General features: G+C 56.3%; 2 non-coding genes and 1 pseudogene across 2 annotated transcripts; all 3 read left to right on the top strand.

Annotated features, from left to right (window-relative positions):
• The first annotated feature begins 3574 nt into the window (after positions 1–3574).
• Positions 3575–5488, top strand: LOC124732363. Its single transcript, XR_007008655.1, has one exon. It is a non-coding gene; the product is annotated as a small subunit ribosomal RNA (ribosomal RNA).
• Positions 5489–5841: 353 nt separating this feature from the next.
• Positions 5842–5996, top strand: LOC124732361. The gene has a single exon (XR_007008653.1). It is a non-coding gene; the product is annotated as a 5.8S ribosomal RNA (ribosomal RNA).
• A 188-nt stretch (positions 5997–6184) lies between these two features.
• The window catches only part of LOC124732368, a 4233-nt pseudogene continuing 2917 nt past the window's right edge, over positions 6185–7500 (top strand).

Raw genomic sequence — 7500 nt, 5'->3', positions numbered from 1 at the left:
TTGTGCCTTAACCTAACCCATGTTGTGCCTTAACCTAACCCATGTTGTCCCCTAACCTAACCCAAGTTGTCCCCTAACCTAACCCATGTTGTCCCTTAACCTAACCCATGTTGTGCCTTAACCTAACCCATGTTGTGCCTTAACCTAACCCATGTTGTCCCCTAACCTAACCCATGTTGTCCCCTAACCTAACCCATGTTGTGCCTTAACCTAACCCATGTTGTCCCCTAACCTAACCCATGTTGTGCCTTAACCTAACCCATGTTGTCCCCTAACCTAACCCATGTTGTCCCCTAACCTAACCCATGTTGTCCCCTAACCTAACCCATGTTGTGCCTTAACCTAACCCATGTTGTGCCTTAACCTAACCCATGTTGTCCCCTAACCTAACCCAAGTTGTCCCCTAACCTAACCCATGTTGTCCCCTAACCTAACCCATGTTGTGCCTTAACCTAACCCATGTTGTGCCTTAACCTAACCCATGTTGTGCCTTAACCTAACCCATGTTGTCCCCTAACCTAACCCATGTTGTCCCCTAACCTAACCCATGTTGTGCCTTAACCTAACCCATGTTGTCCCCTAACCTAACCCATGTTGTGCCTTAACCTAACCCATGTTGTCCCCTAACCTAACCCATGTTGTCCCCTAACCTAACCCATGTTGTCCCCTAACCTAACCCATGTTGTGCCTTAACCTAACCCATGTTGTGCCTTAACCTAACCCATGTTGTCCCCTAACCTAACCCATGTTGTCCCCTAACCTAACCCATGTTGTCCCCTAACCTAACCCATGTTGTCCCCTAACCTAACCCATGTTGTCCCCTAACCTAACCCATGTTGTCCCCTAACCTAACCCATGTTGTCCCCTAACCTAACCCATGTTGTCCCCTAACCTAACCCATGTTGTCCCCTAACCTAACCCATGTTGTCCCCTAACCTAACCCATGTTGTGCCCTAACCTAACCCATGTTGTGCCCTAACCTAACCCATGTTGTGCCCTAACCTAACCCATGTTGTGCCTTAACCTAACCCATGTTGTCCCCTAACCTAACCCATGTTGTCCCCTAACCTAACCCATGTTGTCCCCTAACCTAACCCATGTTGTCCCCTAACCTAACCCATGTTGTGCCTTAACCTAACCCATGTTGTCCCCTAACCTAACCCATGTTGTCCCCTAACCTAACCCATGTTGTCCCCTAACCTAACCCATGTTGTCCCCTAACCTAACCCATGTTGTCCCCTAACCTAACCCATGTTGTCCCCTAACCTAACCCATGTTGTCCCCTAACCTAACCCATGTTGTCCCCTAACCTAACCCATGTTGTGCCCTAACCTAACCCATGTTGTCCCCTAACCTAACCCATGTTGTGCCTTAACCTAACCCATGTTGTGCCTTAACCTAACCCATGTTGTCCCCTAACCTAACCCATGTTGTCCCCTAACCTAACCCATGTTGTGCCTTAACCTAACCCATGTTGTGCCGTAACCTAACCCATGTTGTGCCTTAACCTAACCCATGTTGTGCCTTAACCTAACCCATGTTGTGCCTTAACCTAACCCATGTTGTGCCTTAACCTAACCCATGTTGTCCCCTAACGTAACCCACGTTGTCCCCTAACGTAACCCACGTTGTCCCCTAACGTAACCCACGTTGTCCCCTAACGTAACCCACGTTGTCCCCTAACGTAACCCACGTTGTCCCCTAACGTAACCCACGTTGTCCCCTAACGTAACCCACGTTGTCGCCTATCGTAACCCACGTTGTCGCCTAAACCTGCTCTGTAATTGTTATACGACTCGTTCAATTAGTGTAGTGTTGCCCACCCGCAACCCTCGCAATATAGTTCGCTACTCGCACTGCCCGCTCCCCTGTGTATCGCTTCATGTTAAACACCTTGCAAGTCTTGCTGACTTTCCACATGCTCCTGCTGTACACTGTAATGTGGATGGCAGCAGGGCGTACATGCCGCCCCCCCCCCCCCACCTCTCCCCACGTCCCCACCTTGCCCCCTGCCTTCGCAAGGTGGTTGGTGACAAGTTTGCATGTTCAATGCCCTTCGCATGCGACGTACGCAGGCTACGTTGTGGTGCGGCCTGTGTCAACTGTCCGCTGATGTCGTACGCGTGAACCACAATCTGTACTGCACATTCGTCCTTATGTACTGAATGATACATCGTGGCACATGTGTGACCGTACAACGACTGCGCCCAAAAACGGCGGACCATACAGTGCAAATATTGTGCACGCAGCTACGTGTCGTCTCCCTATGAGAGCTGGATTGCAGTGTGGTACGCCATAGAGACGTGTGGGAGGAACGGACGCCGTGGATGGCGATCAGCATGAGCTGTCTGTTGATGTATTCGGACCTAGTCGTCTCTCCTCACACACCGTGATGGCATGGTGCAGCGCGTTCCATATCTGCGACATGCTACAGAAGCCGGTTGACAGTCGTTCGAGCAATGGACATCGCATACGTACGGGGGCCACCTTCCACGTATTGTCTAGGCGTGCACATTTTGTTGCGTGTATGTGGGCAGACGTAGTGTGGCGTGACACCTGACACAGGCATGCAATAATGGTTGAAGTTGCAAATGGCGATGGACGCCTACGTTTTCTGGTGAAGTTACGCAAATGAAGAAATGGTAACCCGTTGTGGTGCGGTTGTTCTCGCTAGGGGTGAATCGGTGATGGCGACGATAGGTTGAGGTACTAACCGGTTGTTCCAGCGATACCCACCATGCCGACGAAACTGAACGGCATCTGGGTGTGAAGCGATACGCGGCGGTGGCTGGGTGGGACCGTCCCCGGCCGGTGAGGGGGCGCCTCCCGGCGTGCTGGCCGCGCGGTGCGTGGGCGCACGCGCTACAGCCGGCTGGTGGGGGCGGCCAGTGGCAGGCGCGCCGGCCGACGGACGCGGCAGGCGTCGCAGCTGCGCGCCGGCGCACCCTGCGCGCGGCGCCGTGCGGCCAAAGTAGGTCCTCGCGGGCCCGGTGCGAAGCGCGGTGGACATCTGCAGTGTGCTGGTCCGATTGAGGACTGTGTGCGTTGAGGATGCGCCGCCGCCCGGCGCTCGGCGCCGCGACGCCGTCTGCTGCTCGGTCGCCCCAGCGGTTCTCGCTGGTGGTTTGTATCGCAGCTGTGCGGATGTGTTGGCGTGTGCGCTGTGCTGGGAGAGTTCGCTTCGGCACCCAAGTGGGGCTTTTGTCCTTCTGTGGCGCTGGCGTTGGAGCTGCCGGTCACCGTAGGTGGCGCGTGTTGTCTCCCGCCGGCAATGCCACGACAGCACGCTCCCGGGCCCTCTGTCGGCAGCGGGCAAGCTCAGTTGGGAGCACGGGTGGTCGCACCGAAAGCGTCTACTCGCCTAACTCCGGGCGATTGCGCCTCTCTCGAACCCGACCAAGTACTTGGGACGGCGCTGCGCGCCGCCGGGACCTGAGAGGGTTTCGAGGTGTATTGTGCAGGGGAGCTCAGCCTCCTCCTGTTTGCAGAATGATTGAGCGGACGCTTGCGTGTTCGCGCGGGCCCCCGGGACACACTCCCGGGCGGCCGGCTGCTCAGCTCTAGTTGACGCAGCTCCCTGGTTGATCCTGCCAGTAGTCATATGCTTGTCTCAAAGATTAAGCCATGCATGTCTCAGTACAAGCCGCATTAAGGTGAAACCGCGAATGGCTCATTAAATCAGTTATGGTTCCTTAGATCGTACCCACGTTACTTGGATAACTGTGGTAATTCTAGAGCTAATACATGCAAACAGAGTCCCGACCAGAGATGGAAGGGACGCTTTTATTAGATCAAAACCAATCGGTCGGCTCGTCCGGTCCGTTTGCCTTGGTGACTCTGAATAACTTTGGGCTGATCGCACGGTCCTCGTACCGGCGACGCATCTTTCAAATGTCTGCCTTATCAACTGTCGATGGTAGGGTTCTGCGCCTACCATGGTTGTAACGGGTAACGGGGAATCAGGGTTCGATTCCGGAAGAGGAGCCTGAGAAACGGCTACCACATCCAAGGAAGGCAGCAGGCGCGCAAATTACCCACTCCCGGCACGGGGAGGTAGTGACGAAAAATAACGATACGGGACTCATCCGAGGCCCCGTAATCGGAATGAGTACACTTTAAATCCTTTAACGAGTATCTATTGGAGGGCAAGTCTGGTGCCAGCAGCCGCGGTAATTCCAGCTCCAATAGCGTATATTAAAGTTGTTGCGGTTAAAAAGCTCGTAGTTGGATTTGTGTCCCACGCTGTTGGTTCACCGCCCGTCGGTGTTTAACTGGCATGTATCGTGGGACGTCCTGCCGGTGGGGCGAGCCGAAGGCGTGCGACCGCCCCGTGCGTGCTCGTGCGTCCCGAGGCGGACCCCGTTGAAATCCTACCAGGGTGCTCTTTATTGAGTGTCTCGGTGGGCCGGCACGTTTACTTTGAACAAATTAGAGTGCTTAAAGCAGGCAAGCCCGCCTGAATACTGTGTGCATGGAATAATGGAATAGGACCTCGGTTCTATTTTTGTTGGTTTTCGGAACCCGAGGTAATGATTAATAGGGACAGGGCGGGGGCATTCGTATTGCGACGTTAGAGGTGAAATTCTTGGATCGTCGCAAGACGAACAGAAGCGAAAGCATTTGCCAAGTATGTTTTCATTAATCAAGAACGAAAGTTAGAGGTTCGAAGGCGATCAGATACCGCCCTAGTTCTAACCATAAACGATGCCAGCCAGCGATCCGCCGCAGTTCCTCCGATGACTCGGCGGGCAGCCTCCGGGAAACCAAAGCTTTTGGGTTCCGGGGGAAGTATGGTTGCAAAGCTGAAACTTAAAGGAATTGACGGAAGGGCACCACCAGGAGTGGAGCCTGCGGCTTAATTTGACTCAACACGGGAAACCTCACCAGGCCCGGACACCGGAAGGATTGACAGATTGATAGCTCTTTCTTGATTCGGTGGGTGGTGGTGCATGGCCGTTCTTAGTTGGTGGAGCGATTTGTCTGGTTAATTCCGATAACGAACGAGACTCTAGCCTGCTAACTAGTCGCGTGACATCCTTCGTGCTGTCAGCGATTACTTTTCTTCTTAGAGGGGACAGGCGGCTTCTAGCCGCACGAGATTGAGCAATAACAGGTCTGTGATGCCCTTAGATGTTCTGGGCCGCACGCGCGCTACACTGAAGGAATCAGCGTGTCTTCCTAGGCCGAAAGGTCGGGGTAACCCGCTGAACCTCCTTCGTGCTAGGGATTGGGGCTTGCAATTGTTCCCCATGAACGAGGAATTCCCAGTAAGCGCGAGTCCATAAGCTCGCGTTGATTACGTCCCTGCCCTTTGTACACACCGCCCGTCGCTACTACCGATTGAATGATTTAGTGAGGTCTTCGGACTGGTACGCGGCATTGACTCTGTCGTTGCCGATGCTACCGGAAAGATGACCAAACTTGATCATTTAGAGGAAGTAAAAGTCGTAACAAGGTTTCCGTAGGTGAACCTGCGGAAGGATCATTACCGACTAGACTGCATGTCTTTCGATGTGCGTGTCGTGTCGCGCAACACGCTACCTGTACGGCTCGCAGTAGCCGTGCGCCGCGTGCGGAACCACGCGTGCCTCTCAAAACTAGCGGCAATGTTGTGTGGTACGAGCGCTGAAGCGCTGGAGCGGCTGGCCTGCGGCACCTGGCGCCTGGCGCCGGTTTTGAATGACTTTCGCCCGAGTGCCTGTCCGCTCCGGTGTGGAGCCGTACGACGCCCGTCGGCCGTGAGGCCGTTGGACACAGAACGCTGGAACAGGGGGCCGCCACACGCCTCACTCCCGCCTATGCGACCGTCTCGAAAGAGACGGCGGAAACTTGAGAAAAGATCACCCAGGACGGTGGATCACTCGGCTCGTGGGTCGATGAAGAACGCAGCAAATTGCGCGTCGACATGTGAACTGCAGGACACATGAACATCGACGTTTCGAACGCACATTGCGGTCCATGGATTCCGTTCCCGGGCCACGTCTGGCTGAGGGTCGGCTACGTATACTGAAGCGCGCGGCGTTTGCCCCGCTTCGCAGACCTGGGAGTGTCGCGGCCGCCTGTGGGGCCGGCCGCGTCTCCTCAAACGTGCGATGCGCGCCCGTCGCCTGGCGGTTCGCATACCGGTACTTTCTCGGTAGCGTGCACAGCCGGCTGGCGGTGTGGCGTGCGACACCTCGTACAACGACCTCAGAGCAGGCGAGACTACCCGCTGAATTTAAGCATATTACTAAGCGGAGGAAAAGAAACTAACAAGGATTCCCCCAGTAGCGGCGAGCGAACAGGGAAGAGTCCAGCACCGAACCCCGCAGGCTGCCGCCTGTCGTGGCATGTGGTGTTTGGGAGGGTCCACTACCCCGACGCCTCGCGCCGAGCCCAAGTCCAACTTGAATGAGGCCACGGCCCGTAGAGGGTGCCAGGCCCGTAGCGGCCGGTGCGAGCGTCGGCGGGACCTCTCCTTCGAGTCGGGTTGCTTGAGAGTGCAGCTCCAAGTGGGTGGTAAACTCCATCTGAGACTAAATATGACCACGAGACCGATAGCGAACAAGTACCGTGAGGGAAAGTTGAAAAGAACTTTGAAGAGAGAGTTCAAAAGTACGTGAAACCGTTCTGGGGTAAACGTGAGAAGTCCGAAAGGTCGAACGGGTGAGATTCACGCCCATCCGGCCACTGGCCTCCGCCCTCGGCAGATGGGGCCGGCCGCCCGCGCGGAGCAATCCGCGGCGGGGTCGTGTCCGGTTGCCTTTCCACTCGCCGCGGGGTGGGGCCCGTTCCGGTGTGCGGTGGGCCGCACTTCTCCCCTAGTAGGACGTCGCGACCCGCTGGGTGCCGGCCTACGGCCCGGGTGCGCAGCCTGTCCTTCCGCGGGCCTCGGTTCGCGTCTGTTGGGCAGAGCCCCGGTGTCCCTGGCTGGCTGCCCGGCGGTATATCTGGAGGAGTCGATTCGCCCCTTTGGGCGCTCGGGCTCCCGGCAAGCGCGCGCGGTTCTTCCCGGATGACGGACCTACCTGGCCCGGCCCCGGACCCGCCGCCGCTGTTGGCTCGGGATGCTCTCGGGCGGAATAATCGCTCCCGTCAGCGGCGCTTCAGCTTTGGACAATTTCACGACCCGTCTTGAAACACGGACCAAGGAGTCTAACATGTGCGCGAGTCATTGGGCTGTACGAAACCTAAAGGCGTAATGAAAGTGAAGGTCTCGCCTTGCGCGGGCCGAGGGAGGATGGGGCTTCCCCGCCCTTCACGGGGCGGCGGCCTCCGCACTCCCGGGGCGTCTCGTCCTCATTGCGAGGTGAGGCGCACCTAGAGCGTACACGTTGGGACCCGAAAGATGGTGAACTATGCCTGGCCAGGACGAAGGTCAGGGGAAACCCTGATGGAGGTCCGTAGCGATTCTGACGTGCAAATCGATCGTCGGAGCTGGGTATAGGGGCGAAAGACTAATCGAACCAATCTAGTAGCTGGTTCCCTCCGAAGTTTCCCTCAGGATAGCTGGTGCTCGTA

This window comes from Schistocerca piceifrons, unplaced genomic scaffold (assembly GCF_021461385.2).
Source record: "Schistocerca piceifrons isolate TAMUIC-IGC-003096 unplaced genomic scaffold, iqSchPice1.1 HiC_scaffold_1337, whole genome shotgun sequence".
NCBI lineage: Eukaryota > Metazoa > Arthropoda > Insecta > Orthoptera > Acrididae > Schistocerca > Schistocerca piceifrons.
Note: the sequence above shows the minus strand (reverse complement) of the source record. Positions and strands in the feature narration are given on the sequence as shown.